Source organism: Branchiostoma lanceolatum, chromosome 16 (assembly GCF_035083965.1).
Source record: "Branchiostoma lanceolatum isolate klBraLanc5 chromosome 16, klBraLanc5.hap2, whole genome shotgun sequence".
Lineage (NCBI taxonomy): Eukaryota > Metazoa > Chordata > Leptocardii > Amphioxiformes > Branchiostomatidae > Branchiostoma > Branchiostoma lanceolatum.
In genome coordinates, this window is record NC_089737.1 from 6,886,581 (window position 1) to 6,910,626 (window position 24,046).

At 37.2% G+C, this 24,046-nt stretch overlaps 1 protein-coding gene across 5 annotated transcripts in view; it reads left to right on the plus strand.

Annotated features, from left to right (window-relative positions):
• Positions 1 to 2,162: 2,162 nt before the first annotated feature.
• Positions 2,163 to 24,046, plus strand: part of LOC136421361 (synaptotagmin-1-like) — a 32,370-nt gene continuing 10,486 nt past the window's right edge. For 4 of the 5 annotated variants that reach the window (XM_066408598.1, XM_066408603.1, XM_066408601.1 and 1 more), the window contains exons 1-2: positions 2,163 to 2,287; positions 7,189 to 7,300. The gene's annotated coding sequence lies outside the window, so the exon portion shown is untranslated. Of the gene's footprint in view, positions 2,288 to 7,188; positions 7,301 to 18,159; positions 18,399 to 24,046 lie in introns of those variants that run through there. The other variant, XM_066408599.1, reaches the window with a different exon arrangement.

Genomic DNA, 24,046 nt, shown 5'->3' on the forward strand with positions numbered 1-24,046 from the left:
AAGGAGCTTCCTTGTGATCTTTAGTCTCCAAGCAGACCCAACGGTTGCAAAGACCGTATCCAACTGGCAGAAAGAAATTTTCTTTGCCGCATCCGGTGCCTGACAACTTCTCTGGCTGACTGGAGCTACTCTGGCTAGCTTGTGCGATTTTGGCACCGGGGAGATCTGCTTGGAGACTAGTGATCTTCTCGACGTGAGCTGCCAACAGTGGAGAGGAGTCAAGAGTAACGTGAAGGAGAGTCTACTCCTTCAGTTACGGTCTTTCCCAAGCTTCTCATTTTTAGCTCTGAGGAAGGCCAAATCCATAGATTTAGTTTTGCCCGCGGGTGCAGTGATAACCTGTTTTCGCGGCAAAACCAGTTTGTTTGGAGAGTGGTTTTAATTTAGCTCTTAACGCACGGAACTGAATTGCAAAGTAACAAGATGCCTTCATTTCCAGGAGATTAGAATTCACTTTGCAATGTGTAGCAAATTGACTGTAATTCTACAAAAACCTCTAAGGATTTCTCTACCACACCTACATGTACATGCCACACACACCTTACAAAACATCCATCTAGAACACGCTAGTGGCATAAAAATTTTGTTCACGCGTTCTTTGTCAAGACAGGATTAAATTTGACGGAGCGAAAATACATCACCGCGTGAGAGAGCAATAATTGATCGCAACTGTAGCTGTTGCATACGTGAATATTATCCGTAGTACATGTACATTTGTATTAGTATGTCACCATCCTAAATTTTAATTTCAACATCCTGTTCGTTGTTTGAACGCGTTTGTTAAAGTTTTAACTGCACCATTCTAGTTTTCCTGTAGACCGTGAGTCACTAATTTTCCATCTCCATTCAGTTTCACAGACAACCGGAGATGGCCTTAAGGTTATCATAACAAACACTGCACAGGTGTACAACCTTTTCTTTTGTTACGCACATATTTCTTGGTAATCACCCGGAATGGGAGTGACTGTAACGTCATGTTAAAGGTGATCTGCAAACAGATGTGTTGTTTTTGGCTCGTTTTGTGTATTTTGGGGGCCATACGGTAGTTTTTACTGATTGTGCTGTGAGTGGGCCAATAAAAACGAACATATTAACCAAGGACGTGGGCATTCGAGTATAACGTTATGTAACGTTACATCTGATTGGAAGGATACTGATAGGAGCCTTTTCGGCCGTTTTATTTTCCAATAACATTAACGCTCATATAACTATTTTACAACCTCGTCATAATGTAACGTTAGATCTATAAAAGTGCACAAGCTATGCCTAATTTTGATAGCTGACCAGATATGAAATTTTTCCGTTTCTCAATACATTTCTTTAAGCCATGCGTGGCGAAAATGTTACAGTTATGGTTGAGGTTATAAAATTATTACGAAATTGGTTTCGGGTCAGGACAGGTGACACAAAATTTAGACAGCAAGGGAAGAAAAATATCTGACCGGTCATTCCACTTCCAACCTTGATATTATTGCAATCCATGGAGGATGTATCCTTCGTTTCTGATGGGCATGAAAAAAGATTTGAACTTCAACTTGTTTCGTTCATTTCGTTAAGACTTAAGTCTTGTTGCAATGGAAATTTTCAGTAACGTAACACAAAATTAGTTAGTAAAATTCAATCCAAGGATGGTCTATTTACATGACAAAAGGCTGCTGTCAGCTCACATGTTCACTGATCTGAACAGACAACTATTCATTAATCTTTTTATAAAGGAAGAGAGAATGAATTTTGACCTTTTTTTGTAACGCATTTTTTATTCGCAATGAATACCCCTCTGCACACTGAAATAATCAGCGACCGCGACTCCTGACAAAAACGTGTCATATGAAGAAAACCCCTCAATTTTCACAAACATATGTCTATAAATCTCAAGGTAACCAAGTTTTATACCACGTCAGCTTTTAGACAGACAATTTTTCCTCAGGTCATTTAGTGTATTTATCGTCTGCAAACTACCTGTTGCGTTGCATGACGGGATTCATGGGGGTGATACATAAAACATGAGAGATGGATGTAATTCTTAAAAAATATTCTCTCTTTTTGACAATTTCATATTTTTCTGTGACGTTCTACTTTATTTATCTATATAGATAGGCAAAGAATCAATGAATTGACTTAAATAGTGAATATTTTGACTAAAAACTGTGAAAGGAAATGGTTATGAACCACCCCCGGCTGGGTGTAGCAGTAATGGTTTGCCCCTGAACATTCAGCATTACAGACACGGAAGGCCGGACAGTTTCTCACACCTGGTCGGAGTTTTGCTTCAATTCTTCTTTTCCAGGTAAGATTTTATCATTTTTCCTGTCAGATGACTTAAGACAAGTTACAGTGTGGTAGAGAAAGTGTCTAGATCATCACGTTTGTGGAAAAAACGTCTGATTTTACCTCAGAAACGGCGTGACCCCATATGGGGATTGTTGTCGGACAAGTTTTGTATTTTTTTGCCCCTCCCCAAAAACTTTCCACTTTAGTCATTGGAATCATAAGCATAAGTAATAATCGCTTTTGGCGTTTTCATATTGGTAGATAGACATATTTCACATGATTCCTGCTAATTTGTACCAGAAAATCAGCCAAAAGGAAGTTATAATGCAGCCCGACACGCTTACAACCCAAGACACGGTTTCACAGATAGGACTTCAGAATGTCTGGATTTATTAACACCAAAACGTGATCAGCATTTTGTTCAGTATTTGACATGACAAAGCTACGATTATAACGTTAGAATAGAAATGATTTGTTAATTCTTACTAAAATTTCTTCGATTGACACTTTCAAACAAGGTTTTAAAAGTTATTTTATGTTTAGGGAGAATCATTTTGTTCATAACACGTTATAACGTTATCATATTAGTTGTTGAGTTGTCTTAGCTCAAAATTAGATAAGCTTGTGCAAAAAGAAACATATTTTTACTCTCTGTTGAGAACTTGAGACTATATTATGTTGTTGTTGTTGTCCTTGCTTATCGTCTATTTGTTTTGTGGTCTCTTGGTGCTGGGTTTTGGTTGGTATCATATTATGAATATCAGTTTCATTGTTTTTTATATCAATAAAAGCTACCTTAACATTTATTTGCTATGATCATACATTTCTGAGATGTCTATCAGGGCTTACAATTTGAGTAGCTCACAAAAATAAAGTTCCCAAATTTCTGTCAATCATATGTCCCTTATTTTCTATGATTATCATTGATATATGAAAATGTATATTATGATCCCATACTGTCTAAAGCACATCTTGGAGGCACTATGCCGACTTAGTTTTATTAATATTAGGTAGTTTTTATAATATGTATATCTGTGTATGTTGATATGCGCCATATTATAGTATACCTGTCCGCTGTCACAAATAAAACATTAATGTTTATTACTGAAAAATATGTTTCTTGCTTTTTGAAAATTATACCTCATTTGTAATGATTATGCCTTTGTGGAATGAGCAGTCGCACTATGACTGATTTTATGGGCGGATCCCCAAAACAATAACAAATGTCAAACACAATTAATTACTGCTATTAGAGTTGTGATTGAATGAGCTCTGTGATTAATTAATTTATTGAACTAGAATGATGTTTCTTTAATCATGACTGGGACCCTGAAGTCTTGGACACTCTGACATTTGCACTTTTCTATAACCTATTCCCTGAGTTTGCCTCTGTTGTTTGAGTTATGTGTCTAACCACAACATCTGCCAACATAAGCCATGGATTTTCTATTGACAGTGTGGCGTATGTCCGGGTACGGACAAAGCCGAATGACATAGGGACTTGCGTCACGTTAAGGTCCATAAAACACCTGTTGACGGCACGTGTCGACGGAGGGATAAGGTCATTTAATGATTTTCTGGTGGGAGGAAAAGCCGATTTCAGTTATGTTCAGATCACTACGGCTTAATGGAAATTTTCTTAAGTTCTCTCTGCTGATATCACACAACTTTTATGACTCTAAAGATTAGATGTAGAAGTCAGACTGCATTTTATTCTATGACTTTTATATTCTTAGGTTGGAAATTTGAATTGTAAATTTTTTTGATGACAATGGACAGAATTGTATTGTATTATTAGAACTTAACAGACTTCTTGATTTTGTTTGAATTTGTTTGCTTGAGATGATATTACATAGAATTGATGGTTGATTTATTTTTACAACAAGCTGCTACCTGTAGCATTTTTTAAAACTTTTGAATGGTTGGTAATCACGTCAAAAATTTATCAAAAAGGGAAAGACTGTTTCATTCATTGAGCAACAAGCATTCTAAGTATCACTATGAGTAGGAATGATGAAAGATGGACATGGACTTTGCTTTATCCCAAATCTGAACACTATATACTCAAGATGTGTCAGGGCTGCATTGAAACTAAAAGTCCTAAGTTAAAAGTTAAAAACTAGAGATTAGTAACATTGATTTAAATTGCATGCATCAATAGCGTAGTGTTATGTATTGTGAGTTCCTTCCACAAGGGTGTTACCAGTACTTGTTGAATTTTCTGCCTCAGGGTTTTTGACTTATGGGGGTCAACCTATGGTAGTTACGGGTGAAGTACCCTCATTTTGGTTTAATATGTATTTTATTGAATGGTCAGCTCTTTTAGTGGTATAAATGCCAGTTCGGATTGACCACAATTGCATATCTTTGTCTGATACACTATTTTACCATGATCTATAGGCACCGAGGTGCACAAAATTGACCTTAGGGAAGGGATTCAATATTAGAGTAATTTGTTGTGTGACCTTTCCTGGAGAGATCTGACCTTTTACATTACATTTTGACTCTGCTACAAAGAGCAGATATAAATGAAATGCAACAGTATCATTTCCCTATCTACCCTATTTTTGTTCACCTGTATTGCCTACGTTAAGCTCTTAGTTTGGTAATGGCCCATGTAGATGGCTAATACCCTGCTCTCTCACCAAGCCTTGGACCCAAATAACTGGGCTCAAAAGTTTAGTCTTTGCAATCCAGAACTTGTTTTGGCCTTGGCTCTGATCGATGTGTATCCTAAATTGAAAAATGTGGCCATCATGTCAACTACAAGGTTAGGTTCCATTGCATCTTTAAGTTGATTTGCACCATATTTCTCAATTCTCAGTTTCTTCTGGTCTATATAAGATGTTGCAATGTTAGCCATATAGTCTAAAAAAGTACAAGATAGCCTATGTACTTCTTATAATATCTTGAACTCCTAACCATATTACTGCAACATAACTTTTGAAGTTCATATATGAGAGATCTTCATCTGTTCCTCTTAATGACCGTTAAGTATAATCCCCCCCCCCCCGAAAAAAAACACCTTTAGCATAGAATGAATTAAACTTATTACATTTCATAATCTTGTGAATAAGCTTTTAACTACCACAAATGGATCAAATCTTACACATTATAAGTCCAGTCAGACTAACAGCACTAACTTTTATTTCCAAACGTCTGGAACTGAAAAAGAAAAAATATAAATCAAAGAACAACTAAGTATCAAAAATGTGATTTTCTATTAACAAGGTGCCACAAATAGTCTACACAGCCTAACAGTACTTGGTTTTATTGCCAAAGATCTTGAACTAGAGAGCCTATAAGTGAGGAAATATGTTGTTATGGCCCAACAATAGGCAAAAAACTAATAGAAAGGCATTTGTAGTCTACCCATGGCCAGATCTTATTGATCCCCTATGCCCTACCCAGGTATTCTTACTACATTGCCAGTGTGAAGATTAATTACCTATGTCTACGTCTAAATGAACTCATTTATTTCCCAGCTTTTCCAGACTTTGTTTATGGCTGTGGGGGTGGGAACCACTCGAGAAGTGGCAACATTAACTAAAGATTGAAGACACCAAACTTTCAATACTTTATAGGGTTAGTATCAGATGCGGTTCGCACTGATTAAATCGTCAGCCAAAAGTTCAACAAACTCACAATGTATGTGACACACATATTTTCTGGCAATATTAATGTACAGTTCCCTTGCTATCAATCTAACAGATACCCCGAGGTATGTATGGTAGATGGGTTGCTGGTGGTGTCATATATCATGCCGTGGCATCAGCATTTAGAGTACAAGTTCAAGGTGATAAGAAAAGTACCCTTGAAATTGGAAATGTGATTGTGAAAATTGGAAGTCAGGAGCAATTGTATGCTTAGTTAACTTCAATTTCCTAGCAATCTGTTATGAGATTGTTAGAAACTCTTTGGATTTTGTGATATACATGATGGTTTAAAGGGATGGAGTTTTGTTTCCACTCAATGTTTTTAATGTGATTGTGATTATCCCTAGACAAAGTGTTTTCATGGCACTGTAAAGTTCATTACACAACCTAGTTACAATCACGTTCAAATTAAAGTTTTTATGGGTCTGAACTAAAGTACAGGAAAACCTGTACAAATGACCACCTCTACATATGGATCATCCTGGCCAATGGTCCATTATTGAATGTGTATTGTTATTGGATTTGTTCCGCTGATGATGTTTGGTGATGATTGGGGATTCGTAAATGGGACTCGTTTAACATAGGTCAAGAGCTACTTATTTGTACAGACATTCTATTACCTATCGCATCGACCATGTAAGATAGAGTCTATTATAACGTGTATGTATATTGAAGTTGTTCCGTAGATGATGTTTGTAAGGACAGTACCAGTGATTATGACCAGTTTTAAGGTGCATGTATATTGTATTTGTTCCGTTTTTTTATGTTTGTAAGGATGTAGCACTAGTGATTCTGACCAATCTTTTAATTGTTATGAAATACGCAATTTAGCCCCAAGGGCTACGATGTATTTTAATCGAGTAAAGTACAAATACAAATTTATAGCTATTTTTTACCCATTGACACAAGCATTAAAATTCTATCTATATATATATAGTGACCACCTGTCCACATGCATAGACCAGATTTTATTAGTCCCCTTTGTGGTCTTCTTGGGAAGGTTTGACTTTAAGTAGGGTTAAAGCCTTTAAAACCTTTATATCTTTTAACTCCGAAACAAAGCATAACATTTGAAAGCAGCTTTCAGATTAGAACTTCTGGCCAAGAATCCTTTTGAATGAGTCCAAGTTTGACCATATATCTAGTGTTTTTATGCACTTATAAGTTCATTGCATGACGTTATTGTCTTTATCTTGTGGTTTATAGATATAATCCTATTTTGTAATGACCTGTGTAATAGTGATGTTATACCCTATTCCAGCTGGCAGCACATGTGAAACAGAGTTGTTAGAAACCACCAGACAGCAACCCTTTTTGGGCGGAGCCCGTATCAGCCAGGCGCCTACAGAACTCTGGAACGCATCCAGTTTTCGGTGAGTTCCGCTGCAGCGTTGTTCAAATTCCATTATTACTGTCCTGTCCGTGTTGTTTAAGTTATCCCACATTTGCAAGGATGTATGTAGTGTGCTTTGTCTTTGTGAAGGTGCATCACCCGTTACACGAAAGTGTAGGCCATTAAAAAGCATCTGAGCCTTGGAAGCTAGCCAGTTTTTGGTGAGTTCAGCTGCAGGGCTGTTCAAATTCCATTATTTCTGTCTGTGTTGTCCAAGTTATACAACATTTACAAGGAAAAATGTGTTATGCTTTGTCTTTGTGAAGTTGCGTAGCCAGTTACATGTTGTGCATGACGATCTATAGGCCATTAACCCCCGTCTTGTTGCCTAACACTAGTAACAGGTGGTAAGCAATACAAATTTGGTACCAAAAGGCTTAACCTTAGCAGACTGAAGGTTAAAATGTATATTAAACTTTGGAACTTGACCAGGTTTTTGGTGAGTTCAGCCTTATTAAGATTCCATCATCATGTTCTAAGACTTATTGTCTAAGTTATACCACATTTACAAGGAAATATGTAGTAGAGCGTTTAGTCTTTGTGAAGTTGCGTTATGGGTGAGTTCTATAGGTCATTGAACAGCATCAACGTTTGCGTCACACTGTATGGTCTGATGCAACATCTACAAGTACAGTATTCTTTCTTCACAGTCAGAATATTATTCACAAACTATTTATATCTGTATACTGTTTTGTCATTGTGTGGTGTGTGCAAAATTTTGCCATGAGAGAATTGCCAATTTTTTGTCCTTTGAAAGCACAGAAATGTGGCCTTGTATAAAGAACAGAAACAGTTATCTCCAAGCAGATGTCGAGTTTAGAGTTACTGTCAGAAAAGCTGACCTGTCAAAAGTCATTATGATTTTTGGTACCCAACATCATGCTTGGAGATTGCAAAAAGTGTAATCAAGTTATTGATTCTTATGTTCATTTGTTCCACCTCAAAAAAACACTCTGTTATGCAAGTACATTGTGTTCGACTGAGTTATTCCAAATAACTGATTCTAAGCTAAAGCTGTATTGGGAAAGCAACAAGTGATCACAGTACATCCTGGATTTACCATTTAGCTGTATGAAGGACAAGCTCCTTTCCTCACTGGGCATCAAAAGCATTACCAAGACCAGGTGGTGCATTTCCCAAGGTTTAACATTGGAGCTGTTTTATTGCAAAGCAATATACCTGTGCTAGATCTGGCTTCGGGTCTATTTTTAGTCATTGAATGCTGTCCATTATAGTTAAGGAGTATGGTCCACAGACAGCTTATCGCTGGTTTCTATGGGGTTATAGCTACAAATGCACAGAGACAGGCTTTAAAGTTGATTCTGTATTGTAGTTATCAGTTCCCCATTGTATACTTCAATTTGCCTATCGTGAGGAATGATAGACATTTTATTAGTACTAATCTAGTGTGTAAGTGGTTACAATTGTGTGATACAACTATACTAATCCCTTCAAAATAGACAATGTAGATCAAATTGCAATGTTGTTTCTGAAGAGAGGTATTAATTATGTTTTCATGCTGTGAAAAGTGTATTGTTGGCGGGATACTTTGTAATTCTCGCAGTCCAGTTGAAAGAACATGGATCAAAAGATCCCATTTTGCTTGGAGTCCAACTGTTGCAAATTCAATTTCGTGAACCAGAAGGTCGTGTAAAAGTCAAGGAAATCTTAAGTAAGAAAGTCCGGTTGGCATATCACAGAGAAGGTACAGATCATTGAAGAAATGATGGAAAAGAGGGATCACCTCAGACTAGAAATTTTGTTTAAGAAATTCTATTTTCATGGCATTGATTGAAATACATCGTAACAACAGTAGACATAGAACTTTTGAAGTGTTCCCAATCCCTTGCTTAGATATTGCCTTGCTGTATGCCTTGCCCATAGAGTTTTGAAAGTGCAAGAAGAACAGTTAGTAGTTCCTAAAGCAGCCTGGATGTCGGCTGTGTAAGCTTTTGAAAGCTTATACTGATCATCACTCCCCTACCACTAGATTCCAAGGGCTGGTGTACTACCGGTAAGCAGTCACTAGATTGTTGGTCTTTATTAGCTGTATTTAAATTTCTATATTTTTGATTACAACGTTGAATGTGGTGCAAGTTGATGTCAGGATGCTTGATGAGCAGTGTTCGTATTGTAGTCTTAGTGTGAACCTATAACCTCTTAATATGTATTATAAACCTTTCATTATCATGATAGTTGAACAGTTATAATCATTCTAAAATACTTTCTCTCTTTGAAATAAGTAATTTTTCGGCAGTTGATGCACAGAAAAGTTATCTACCATCTTTGATTTCCCTAGTGGCAACAAAACCTAGTAAGCTCAACTACCTCAAGAGTTAAGAAATAATTCATCTAGTTCTGTCTGTTAAACTTTGAAGAGTCTTAGTAGAAGGCAATGACTTTGTATTTTTAGCCCGATTTACGTTTTCCATGTTTAGAATTCCTGTCATGACTAGTCCAAGATGTCTGAGACATAATTCTTAGAGGAGGTGAATGAGAAATCTTGACAGGTTTTCACTGGAGGCAAGACATGGGAGCATCTGTTGATACAAGGCTTATTTTGGTGGGTGGAAGATGTGACCAGATCTTAAGAAGAATGGCACCCAAGAGAAGCTGATGTCCTATAATTCATTTCCCAACATCCTAGCCATCAGCTTTCATTTTAAACTTTGTGGAAAGAGATCCCAAAGGATGGGCAAAAATAACTTGGGAAGATGACACTGAACTTGGAAGGTTCAGTAAGATGAAAGTTTTTTAAATTCTCAAGGTGTCTTTGTTAGGATGATATGTTTTTTCTTTTGAAAATAGCATCATGAAAGATAGCAGGGCTACTTCATTTTTCTACCAGAGGGAAATAGATGTAAAGATGATGTTGGTTCTGAATCAATACTTTGCCAAGAAGGTTATGTTTTCGATACCGTTTGTGGCTTTGTAGTGGAACTGCAAAACCAGACAAGATATTGATGGATTGTTATGATCATAGTGTTGTTAGGTCTTAACTTTCTGAAAAATTGGTTATATTTTGGGCCCCCTTACAGCCTTCCTTGGTACTGTAGGAGAACTTTCGGTCTTTATATTTTTGAGAAATGGATTTTTTTATCATACCAAACCCTTTAGGTTCTGTGTGTATGGTTCAAAACAATTTATGATTCATAGCTAAAAAAGTATTTAGTGTTATATAAGCAACCAAACTAACGCCCATCTATATTCATTTCACACTGCTCACCAGGTAGGTTGTTTAAAAGTGCTAATCCTGTTTAATACCTTAAGCTTAACACGTCAACATTTGTATGCTATATGGTGTTGGTACATGAAGAATATCCTGGAGATCACTCACCTGACTACCTGGGGGCTGGGTCGTAAATCTATTTTGTCAGGTTAAGAAGTTCAGCCAAGATGATTTATAAGGAAATCTTCTTTTTGGCATTCCTAGCAGCTATAGTTCACGCATGAGGAAAATGTGCCAAAGCTTTGTAGAAACATGACTTGGATACAACATCAGGGCTCGAAATACTTTTTCCCTGGCAGATTCTTGAAAATTTTACTTGAAATTCGGAACTTCATTATTACTGTTATACTATAACATCAGCTTTATTATACTGTAAAATTAGCTTAATTGTTGTTTTCAATGTCAATTCTAAGATTTTTACTCTGCAAAATTGCAAGTTGTCCGTATTCTAACTGGTAATCTAGACAAAAGATCTGCAAATGGGTTTCAGGTGGTTAGAAAAATGTCTTTTGAGCCCAGTGAACATCATTTTGGTAAAAGCCATGTGATTTCCAGCACAGATTTGAAGTAAGATTATGTGTTGAGGGAAATGAAGTGATTTTAAAACATGACTCGCCTTGCCTGGTTTTGCAAAGGGCACCCATAGATTAAGTTAGTATGGGGTCTTCTTGTCATCTTAAGATTAGGCCACGACAATTTAATTTCACGGGCCTCAGATTTTTGAAAAAAATTAGTTGAGTAGGCTTGCAAAATAAAGATAAAAGCAGGCATCCTGTTACCTTTCATTGTGCAATACAGAAACTTTTGTTTTAAAGCACAGTTGAATAAATCGATGGGATAAAATTCTGACAAATTGTGGTTAAAGACATTTCAATAGAAATAAATGAAATTAATTATGAAAGACTTCCCTCAACTATTTATACCAAAATATGAGCATCTAAGATTGACGTGTGCTCAGCATGGTAAATCTGAAAAAAAAAAATTAGGAGGAAAATCCCAAAACCAAGAAATTAAATTAGCATGGCCTTACAGTTACACAGAAATGACTGCAATGTTGGCACAGGTTCCAAAAACACTGAAGAAAGGGCCTTGCAAAGTTCAGGCTCAAAGATTCTTTGAAACAGATTACATTCTAAATGTGTTCCATTTAAAGTTGGGCTATTACCACCGTGCAGTAATAACTTGTGAATAGATGTTGATGGCGTTTCCATTCTTCACTAATGAGAATCTGTGACCTTTTCCGACTAGACCCCAGTAATAGGTGGCCATAATTAACAGATGGTACTCACTCAGCATTCGTAATGTTGAACTTCAAGTTTAAACCTGCATTGATGTTGAACTGTAAGTACCACATGTTGTCTCTTCCCGTTTATCTGAAAGTCTTTTTGCGTGAACTCTTGGCATATTGTATGCAAAGGTGGAGAAGTAGTGTGTTTGAAAATTACCATTGTCTTTCTTGATTAAGTCTCATAGCTTTAAGGCATTAAGGGCAGTATGTGACCAGGTGTACAATTACATGTATATTCCTATGGCTTGATAGTTCCAAGTTTAGGAGGTACAGTACCTGTAAATGTTCTTTGATCTTTTTTGACAATTCTTTTAAAAGTTCTGTATGCATTGTAAATTTGATTGTGGTTGCTGTCAAAATTTATGTTCCGTTTATCTTTATATTAGTTTCATAGTTAAGGTAGTGTAGACTTCCTATATCAACTGTTTATGTACAAAAGGAGTTAGGATTGTTTGGTTACCTATTCCCGGGTGATAAGAAATTATCTTATCACATGTAACATAGTTCTGATATGACAATGGAAATTGGTATGTGAACAATTGGTGTTTGAGTAAATCTATCTGATAATTTGTCTTCTCTGTCGTATATGATTATATCAGGACTATTTCGACACCACAGAGGTATCATGAGTGATTAATTCCGAGATTCTTAAGTTACCAAGTAGTTTTTCGGTTACCACACTTGAAGAGTGTAAATTAGATGTCAACGTCCTAATATTTTTAGTGCTATGGAAATGGAGAGGAGTGTTTTGTTACAACCACCTTTCTGACTAATTAATCATGATAACGAGTAAGCTACATTTGTACAGTATCCTATTGCTGTAAATTTAAAATGTGCATAACCTCTCCACTGCAAAATCATGATACTGCAATCATGTACAACTATTTAAACTGCAAACAGAAAACATTGCAAACATTATGTCCCCTCCATGTATTACAAAATCAAGTCCCTGCAAAAATAAATGAATTTACAGTAGTAGCTTTGCTGACCACTTACATTCATCTTGATAGCCTGAACCCAACGCACACGTACCCAGAAGGAAATACCCCCTTTAAGCATGATTCTAATATCTTAGTCATAGATTTCTTCAGTCAAGCGTGAACTTCGTCGTGATTGAAAAACTGCCTTCTGGTTATAAGATAGGTGGTTCCAGGTCTGCTCTTCAGCACCTATCTTGACTTGTAAGAAGTCTTTAGAGAATTGCTGACGTCATGTCTTCTTACAGGAACAAGTCTTGATTTCTAAAGAAGCAAACCACCCTCCCAGTATTGAAGAAGTTTTTTTCCTTTTTCCTTTAGTACAGTAGAGTAGAGTATTGTTGATAGACCCTTCAAATTCCAGAGAGAAGTGTTTCAAGTCATCCTTTAAACATCAGTACTTTTTGAGTTAAAACAGGTCCACTGCTATCAGTAGCGGAAAACTGCTGCTAATACATGTATGTTTGGCGAGTCGATTTGTTGCTATTTTTAGGGAGCAAAAAATGCTTTCCCCATGGTACAAAGCATTTACAGGCCTATTTCTGTAAAGACAAGATAGTAGGAAAGGGTCCAAGCAAAACATTTATACACGGATGTGAGTGTATGTTATTTTTTGTCAAAACAGGACATGTACACAGTCAGGCTTTTCATGTGACGTCATTTCTGCCATGTTGGAGTACATTGTGCATCTGTAATACTGTTCGACATGCTGTTGTCCTCCAAGATGGCAACCTTAATTTTGATAATCATGATGTCTTTGGAAAGCCTGTATTGATAAGAGAATGGAAAAAATGGTAGGTATAGTTCAAAGTACTCTTGTGCTTTACCATTTCATGTAACAACCCATTGGACCTTAAAAAAACAAAACATAAGGACATTTGTCACTATAGACAGGTGATATGAAACCAGTGTTCCATTTACATGGGATACACCCTATTGGAACACCTTATGGCTATGTCTTGTGGAACCTATAGACAGATGTGTCAAGATTCTTTCCTTGACAATAATGTATGACTCGGAATACCATCTTTGAGGTGTCCAAGCAGTGAACCAAATCCCTTCTTATCTTGTACCTCGTCTTCCTTCTCAATATCTGTGTAAGAAAAATCACTCGCCCCCTCTCTGAAAGGGTGTGCTTAGTTGCCTCTTTGACTTTATTTCTTCTTCTTACAACGGAGCCTGTCACTCTCTACACCGCCAGACGGATCTGTAATCTAGATTTACCCCTTCTGTAGACTTAACAAACACCCCGCTGGCTCGCAAGTCCGGGTTTCTCTGATACTGGGCTCTTTGGAGGAATGCAGATCTTGATACGGCGCTTTTATCTACTGGTCCTAATTGTTGTTTGCCACGTCTTGTGTCATCAATAATGGTGTTTTGAAGTTCAGCAGTGGCAGTAGTTGTGATTAAAATGTCCTAGATTGTGCGTTACCATGGTAACAAGACCAAAGACCGGCCGTAGTTTGGCGTACGTCATAGCCAGCTCGTGTAGTCCATAGCTGGAGAAGGAGTGAGGCGTAGGATTTGATACCGCACATGGTGAGAAACGTGAGCGCAACCTTATTGGTAGGTACTTCCGTCATTGGTAAGATAATAAAAATGAATTGTTAACATTGCATAGTACTTAAAATGCCATATTGGCTTTAGTTTTATATTAACTAAATGGTTAGCTACTGGTATTAACTTAGATTTTTACATTTACAGCACATGTTAAATCAGGTTTCCAAGTACTACTGACTTGACATGTATATGAACGCAAAATCAAATTTACTTTCTTGTTCATTTTGTGATATTTATCTAGTCTGTACTAGATAATATATAGGGAGAATAATGTGTAGGCCATTGTCTAGCTATCACCTCTGTCAAATGATTTTTCCTAATAGGCCGATTTCTAGCATATTACTGTACTTTCTCAGTCCATAAAGAAGTTTGGTAGAGACTATTATTCATCAGCGATGTCTTATTATTATCATACAAACAGATAAGAAGAAGAAATTCCATTTCAGTTAGGTGACGTTCTCAGAAATTGTGTTGGGAATTTTTGCCAGAAAGTTCTTCTCTGGGCTGAGGTCTTTTGGGGGTGTTTCTGGTGAGATGCTTGTATGATATTACTGCATGGAGAGCCATTTTATTACTACCTATCTCTGCTTGATGGTAGTAATTTCCCCCTGGCAATTTTTCCAGCAGTAGGGCAATAAGTATGGCGGTAACCTGTGATCCTAGTCATACCTTACATTTAGAGTATTTTGACATGGTGAATACAAAGTACTCACAATGTTTTTGGGAGTACACAACAACTGGATTATGGAATGGTGCGCTCCAATGATTTAAGCTTTAAGTAACTTTGTTGAGAATCACCATTATCAAAGGATAAATTTTAAAGCTCATATTAAAGGGGTGTGCTGATGTTTCAATGGTCAAATTTTTTTTACATGTACCAACTTGCAAATTTGACCTGTAATTTTGAAGGCATTTTTTCCAGGCATCTTTCAAGCATTCTTTCCCGACCTTTATTCAAACAATTCGTAATAGTTTTTAATGAAGCAGATCTTGGATGAAGGAATTTTTTCCACCAAACAAAAATGGAAACACTCGCATTACTCCTTGAATACGGACTGAAAATTAGTAGTTGACCACACATTTGGGGCAAAATGTGTGGTGACTTCTTGATGCGAGGTGCGAATTGGATTATGTCCTGTTGCATTTTATAAGATGGGTAGTTACGAGCACATTTTGGAATCCAATCCCAAGTAAGGCAATCTTCCTTCTTCCCTCTGAATTGTATCTGAAGGACACTCAAGAGCAGGGGGTCCAGAAATATTTGAATCACTCTGAAATACAGACAACTAATAACTGATTTTGTTAAAATGTACAAACTTCATAATTTCTTGCTGACTTTTGTCATAACTTAAGATATCTTATAAATCTTTCATTTTCTACTTCACCCCAAAGAAGTGAAATAATGTTTTTGGCTTGTCCGTGTGTTTTCTGTCTGTCTGTGTTTCTTTCTGTGATTCCTGATATATACAATGTGGCATTGCCTGTTGATTTCCTAATGGCACGTAGATTTTGTTTTATAAGTACATACTGTAAATGCAGTTACTTTCGCTCTGGTTTTATTTCACGGTAAGAGGGCATAGGATGTTTTTGTGGTATTTGAAGTTCATGATTAAAACAATATTCTATAGTACAGTATGAACAGCTAAAACATTTCAAGATCTCCAGTACAAGTATATGGATCCCTAATATGGACAAAACCTTCAAGTTAAAATGTTTGTCAGTTACTACACATATTAATCTTTTCTACCCTTATTTTGTTTCATAATCATAACCCTCATCATCTAAAGTTGAAGAGTTTGACAGTTGGCAGAATGCTACTGCACCCCTGCTATGATAAAGGGTTTTCCAGTTAGTCTGATAATTGCCCTGGGAACTGAAGGGGAAAATGGTGATTTTACGCTCAGTTGACAAAGTCCCCAGGAGTCTTCCTGCCCACATGACTACCAAGGGTAGAAGCCCTCTCATTGGCCCTTGGGAATATCTGTGTAATAATGGGGGAAGTATCCAAGTATAGTTCCTATCTGGAGAGATTAGAATTCTGCTACCTTTGTCAAAGGTGACAAGCATTTAGTGAATTAATAGTCTGTATGAGTGAGTCTCAGATTTTGCTTGTTCAGTTTCTGATTACTTAGGATCAAAATCTTTGACTTGTGGATTGTTTACATCAGCAAAAGGAAGTGAATGGAAAGAGTAGAGTATAACAATGCATAGAAAAGGGTGAGTTTGTTGATGTTTTATATTTAGATTGTAAGCCTTATAGGGTTCTTTCATTCATGAGGAATATTTGTAGAACTATTTTTATCTATGGAAATTTTGCCTTCTTGACATGGATGTCATAATTTGTGAGACTGAGTGTAACAATGCATAGAAAAGGATGAGGGTTATTGTAAAAGGGAATAATTGTCATATTTTTAGAACCATTTATCTATGATTGTAATTGCCATGGGGACTTTCCGTTTTTTTCATGAATATCACACCCATTTTCCTTATCATATCCTAGAGAAAAACAAAACAGTTGAAATTTTATTCCTTGGTTTAATCAAGGACGTAAAGACCTTGGTTTAACAGTTAAACCAAGGACCTTATGTCCTTGCTTAAACCAAGGAATTGAATTGGCTACAGATGACAAATTATATGATGGCTTCTAACAGTCACACATAAGCTATATGATTAAAGTACTCAATGTCCATTTGAAAGATGTTTCTTTGAAACATATTCAGTCTAAAGCAGTGACAAATTGTACAAGCCTAACTACTTGGCAGAGTAAAGGTTTGTAATGGATGTACATGGATATTTTTCTACACCTTTTCTTGTGTTTATGGCTTAGCACAAGAACATCTTAGTCCTTAACAAATGATACTACTAGCTTGCCAAGCCCATTTCAGTTGAAGGTATTCCTTTAAACTGATATGTGTCCTCTAAGGGAACTTAACATAAAAGGGTGTACCTATCTCTAGAACATGTAGCTCATCTGTCAGAAACAGAATTAGAAACCTTATATATCAACCCCTCAGTAGGAGGGCTACTTAGTGTTAGCAATAGCATAAATCAACACTTGTAGGGTTAATGCGTTCCCTTGAAGCCTTCTGTAACATTCCCAAAGTTCAAAAAGCAAAACTGGAACACTAAATCTACTGTATCTGTACCCATGGGTGCAGGTATTCACACCTGGTCTTTCTAAGTTCCCAGTCACCTAGCTACCTTGTTTAGACAAGGACTTTGAGGAGGGAAGGCGATCTGACATCCTTTCTGCTCTGTTAGCTCGGCAAAAGGTGGTGTCATTTTTACCCACAACAAAGTTGTTTATGGTATAAACATGGCGAGAAAAACTGATATCCAACTTATGAATAAAAGATGGACATTTTTATGATGTTTTTTAGCATGATTTGGTAGAAAAGACTTTACTGGAGGTGATGTTTGTTTGTTAGTTCTGTTCAAGGATGTTTTTAGTTCTTTTGTTGTGGGTTTGTGTATGGTGTGGTGGGGCGTCGTCTTTCCACTGCGTCACGACTGCATTTGATGTGCAAATACCTGGCTGCCGGGAGACTCTACACGGTTCAAAGAAAATAAAAAACTCTGGGGGGTGTATCTTTTAAAAATCTTTTTTCCCCCAGAAATTATACAATCCAAACATCTTCTAGTGACTCATGGAACAGCTAACGTTGAAATGTATAAGATGAAAATCTTACCATTACTATATAACCATAGTGTAGAGGATTTTTGGTTTCTCCTCCTAACCTGTACCCTCCCTTAGCTATCATCAGTGGTACAGTCTTTAGTAGGAAACGACCTATGTAACTTATTAGCTCCTTACTCAGGGGAAGAGACAAGGTTGTGTGGAGGAACTACATAAAAGTGTACCTGTAGGAGTTTTGGATTCAAGACTGTCAACAAGACGGATGCACGCTCTCAAAATGTAAATCTCTCCCTGGAACCCCAGGGGTGTTTTTTACGCTGCTAGGACGTGACGAATTGTAACGTCAGAACGCCAGCGTATCGTCTCGTACCACACGAAGACACCGAGGTAGGAAAGTGAGTTTGTTCTTCCATTTAGATGGCTATCTAGAGCACATACAGTTATTGATGACATGTTAGATTAGCAGTAGCTACAATCTAACTATAGTCACCATTTGTGTTTCTATTTACTCAACATGTTTAATGTTAAACACTCGAGGTTTTGCTGTGAGTTTGGTCATGAGGATTGCTGATTTGTAAGAAGCACTTGTTCACCCTGTTTTTGATAAAGGGCCAAAATGTCTTGCCTATAGTTGCTGTAAAGTATAGAGCAACAAGTTGTCAACTAGTTTTGCCTGTTCTTAGTAACTTAAGGGAAGGTTATTTTATGTTCGTGTTGTGCTGTTAATCTAGAGGGTTTAGTACATTAAATTTTGTTTAAACTGTGATATGGTTCAGAAAATCATGTCAGCATTAAGTATGCTTTGGAGAGGGACAAAGAGTTCTCTTTATTGAATATCACAAATTCCTTACGAAGTACTGGCAATTCTTAATATCATATATGATGGTTACACACAGTTAAGAATAAAAATATTCATATCCTTGCCAAACTAATCACAATTACAACAGTTATGAATAATTTTGTAGTTAACTGTGATATATGACTCACTCACCACTTATGCTTAGTTTTGGGAACCAGTTTTCTGACTTGGCATAATCTTCATTGATTAAAGCACACGCAATCTGCTACATACGTCTCCTGACCCAAACAATAAGACCTCACACTTGTAGCCACGAATCAGATCAATGCAGCCTTTTGCCCTTTGTCTTTATATCGATCGTCAGAACATGTGATCTGTGTTTCCAAAAGGCTGTGATGTTAATAGTTCAAGATGAAAATTGATTCTACTTTTTTTTTAAGGTTCGTTTCCTGAAGCTTCTTATGGTTGAGTGTACAATTATTGGTACCATCATGTAGAAGTTAACGTTTCTAGCTCTGGACTGATTGGCCATTGCATGCTCCGTTGTACTTGAACTTTTATTGTGCAACAGTTGTACAAGGTACAAAGTATGGCTACTTTTGGAGTAACTTTTTAGTAACATTTCTGTGGAGCTTTTAAAAGTCTGGATGATACAGTTCTTTGTTGCCCAGCATTATACTATGTATCTGCTAATGTTTCAGTTGTCATTCTACTACTGTTGTCCACATAGTTGATTAGATTATTCATGGATGTAAGAAAAACATAGTATTGCAACAATTTTGCATGGATATACAGAGTATAAGATATGTTCTTTCAAAATTTTAGCTACCTTGAACAGTGCAGAATACATTATTTTCCTTGTCAGATAGCCATCAATGCTTTTGCTGCATAGATTTCTATGATAAAGACCAAGATTTGGTTTTCATGGCCAGAATTCTGTAGGAAATGTTACCCTGTAAGCCACTGCACTTTGTAACTACTTTGGCTTCGGTCTTCGAAATAAATCTGAAACTCAACATAAAAGGAACATGTGCACAATATATGTTCTTTCCTGTTATCAACTGAAAGGCTGCACATGTCTACAATCTGTATTGCTTAGGAAAGTTGAAACGAAAATGTTTGGAAAGTTTTGCCTACATTTCAGAACTAACCAATGAAAGTGTTGTTCAAAATGATGAGTAAAATACACTGTACTTTAATACTATCTGGTAAATTAAGTTATGGCTATACATTTCTTATATACCAGGAAAGTCATGTACTTGTTGAATGTCCCATTTCATTCTTCCTAAGATTGGGGAGGGCATTAGGAAAATCCCTCAAAATGTCAATAAAAGGTTAGATGGGTCAAGATTCAAGAACCTTTATTTTGATAGATCATGGCATAATTAGGAAAAGTGACATTAACGACCCCTCCCCCTTTTGATTTAGAAATGGAATAGCCCTGAGTTAATGTCCATGTTTATAGCAGTTACTGTTAAACCAAGTTTATAGCCATTATGTCTTGTGCTAATAGTTATTAGTGTACTGCAAACATTCCTACTCAGGCATAGTTTCCGTGCTTGGATTTGCATTCTAGAGGTCATGGGTTCAAATCCCGGACGGACAAAAATGGTACATTCTGCTTTCTCTGCTCAGTACTCAACACTTGCGGAAAGATTATGGCATTTAATCACACTCCACTATCAGTATACTGCTGTTACATGTACTAGCCTCCTGCAGCAGTGCTTGCTCAACTGTGTGGCCCAAGGGCTATAGAAATGGAGATGGGCACTGTCATATTACGTACACTGACAGGTGTGAGAAGAATTCTGTGCTACAAAATGACTTCCTGTAACTACGGTACAGTTGCATATCTTGATAGCTAGCAGGGAATGTTCCTGTGATCTTTAAGTGGAAATGGCTGGACAGACTTTAGTGCTCTCAAATCTTTTGAAAGTATGTGCCGCTTTTAGAATGGTAGCCAGAAAGTCGTTGCTATGTGACTCAGGTGGAAAAAAAGAATGTCACATGATGTAACGTTATCTGGATCGTGCTGCTCCGTGCACGCGTGTAGGTAGATATGCGTTATGCTTGCCGTGTTCAAACAGTACCTTATTTGGTCTACATTTGTGGTATTTGAACCAAATAGGCACTAAGTCAAGTTTAACTTCATGGGTTACACAAAACCTCATCATGAAAGACTTGTGCTACCTATTTAAAGCTCTTGTCACACGCAATCTAATCCCAGATCTTTAAGCAGGAACTATACTGAGCTGAAAATCTTTGAAGTCTTCCCCTTCCTGTAGTTGATCTCTAGAATGTCCTGTACAGTCAGGGTAAAGGAAAAGCATTGTTGCGTATAATGGCCAAGTGCAATGCCATAAATCACAGCAAATTGATTAGCCCAGTCTGTATGACCTTTTCACGGTGTTAGTTGGAACACCAGAGGTTGCAGCGATGGGGCGGTCTCCTGGGCATTGCTTCTGTCAAAGGTGTGGCTGCTCACTGTGACATTGGGTGTTTCCTGCGATCTATTACTCTCTGTACTATTAGAAACCATGGCTTTGAATACATTGATGAAGGATAGACATCCGGGTAAGGAATACATTGCACGAAATAAATCCAACAACTGTATGAGGTCTATAACAGAGTCAGACGTTTCAAATAGGATATGCTACCACATTCATGACTTTGAATTTCTAAAACCTTCTAGAAATGTCTGGAAATGATAAAAAAAATTCTAACTTTTTGGGTGCATCGAAAGTTTAAGCAGTTATGTCTCAGATTTATGTTGCTTTTAACTACAATCGGTTCTTCTTCAAGACAGAAGATTTAAAGCAACTTGTTGAATGGCGATTTAGAGATTTAAAGCAATTTGATAAAGGATGTAAATTTGCAGAACATTAGATCAACTATACCTCTACAGGCTTTTCAAAGCTCAGAACAATGTTACAGTAGAGCAGATATGCTCTGAGCTTTTACTAGATTTGTCACCTCTTCCTCTTTACAAAGCTTCCTCGCATTGGAGTTATGGGTTTTTCCACACAGGCTTCGGCTCAGACAAGATACGATCTTCCTCTAAAGCTTTGTTCCTTTTATGCGAGGATACAACCAGGTAGAGGTAGGACATAATGCCAGGTCAGATTCATAGATAGGCACAATTACAGCCGTGATATTCAGATCCCCAGCAATCTGATGCACTGTAATCCTTTAATTCATGTCTGCGGTACACCCAAATTACAGATCAGACTCCACTGGACAGTTTCCAAATGTGGTCTCCATCTGTAAAATGGTCAATGCAGGAATGAATGGTTGGTTCCTCCCGCCTGAAAATGATCTGTCCATTCCGAGGCTGAGGTTACGTGAAAACAACATCGATCGTTGCAATCCGGAATGCCCTGCGGTGTTTCTAGTCGATGGTAAACTAATGCGACATGTAAAGTACCCCCGCATCTGTCAACTGAACCTGGAGGGAAGAGGGCAGGGCGGTCAAGGCGCAATTGAGATGGCACGCCACACCACATAGATAATACATACAACTTCTGGCATTCGGTGCCAGATTTCCAACAGTTAAAAAACAGTCAGAAACTTTTCAGAACACCGTAAATCGTGAAATATTCGCGGTGGTTTTAGGTTTGCTGTTTTCGTGCATGGAAAGTCTCATTGTGAACTGAAAAATCGCGAACATGTCTTAAATTTCGTTATCATGATTGTTTCAACCGCAAACTTAAGAAAAACACAACCTCCATTCCCCCTATTACCAAATTTGAATTAGGTCCTTGCAAACGTAAATGAATTTGGAGTAATCTTTGTGCCCTTTTCAATTCTTGCAGCAGTTTCATTTCTAGTACAACAAGAAATCAAAGAATTCTTAGGATTAAGGTCTGGGTTCATGTCTGTAGTATCTCATTATACTGAGATGTATTGAAATCAGCAACTTTTCTGACAAATTGTCACCACTTGAGAACCTTATCTTACTTAAGTAATAGAGTGTAAAAATTGAATTATAGAGGACAGGTGGACATCAATCTACATAACCAAGTGACAGTTTTCCAATAATTGCGGGACGTATGTCAAGTTCACGGTTACGAAATTGATTTTTACGAAACCTACTTAATAATTATGGTCATATTACTTATAGTTGAACGTCAAACTTAGATTGCTTTAGATCAATATTTCTTCACTATGCTTCACTGTACTTGATGTAGACTTTTATTTTTTGGGCTTGGTCAGTTTTTGTGCCTGATACATTTTTTATATCGAAAAAATGACTGCAAAAACGCAGCTACTGAATTAATACTATTTCATTTTCTCACAAGACATATGAATACCTACTACTAGTCTACTACCATTACAAATAGGTCTTTATTAAATAAAGTAGGTCTAGAAAGAAAAAAAGGATCTAACAGCATTTCTAAATTTAGTCAAGTCATCATATTCATAATGGATCTTGAGATGCTACATACATAGCCTCATTTCATGTTTCCAGATACCAAAAGTGACAAGATAACTATATATTGAAATCAATAGCTCCGTGACTATCTGCTTTATTGTTCGGTTAGAGTCGCACGGTTGGATTTCTTCCCTGACAGTGAAAAATGGTGTGTAGCAGCTGGTAGATAGGTATTGATCAATCCAGTTGACTGTGAATGGAAGAACGGCACAGCTCTACAAGTGTGCCACATACAAATGTGCTGAACTTACAACATGTAATATACAGCTGAAGCCAGACATTGCTAGAGATAGAAGCCAGCCTAGGCCTTCTAAGAAATGGCTAGAGTAATGGCGACGGGGCTGTCTCCAGCTTTAGATTTGTTTCCATCCTATTCATTGTTTGGGAGCCCATGTTGCTTATTTTTGCTGTTAAATCTGTCATTTTAGTCTTACGAAAACACATTTCTATGTCAACAAGTTCAGATTTTGGGGATGGATTGAGGTGAAATTTTTGTCTGTCCCAACAAGCAAATTTCTGTCCCAGGACGGAGGGACGGGTCCTGGAGACAGCCCTGAATGGCGGTAACAGGCTAGCTTCATTTCTTGACTTTTTTATGACTTTGACGTTTTTTACACGTGTGTGCAATACAGATTTGGAAAGAGGACTTCTGTACAAAAGTGCGTCATCACAACTTAATTGGCTGTGCGTAGGAGCTTATGGTGTCATCAGTTCTGGTTGGGTAGAAAACAGGATAAGTCAAGACTTGATGACTAGATTTATACAATTATACGGTTTGTAGGCTTTGCCAAAGAACGGAATGGT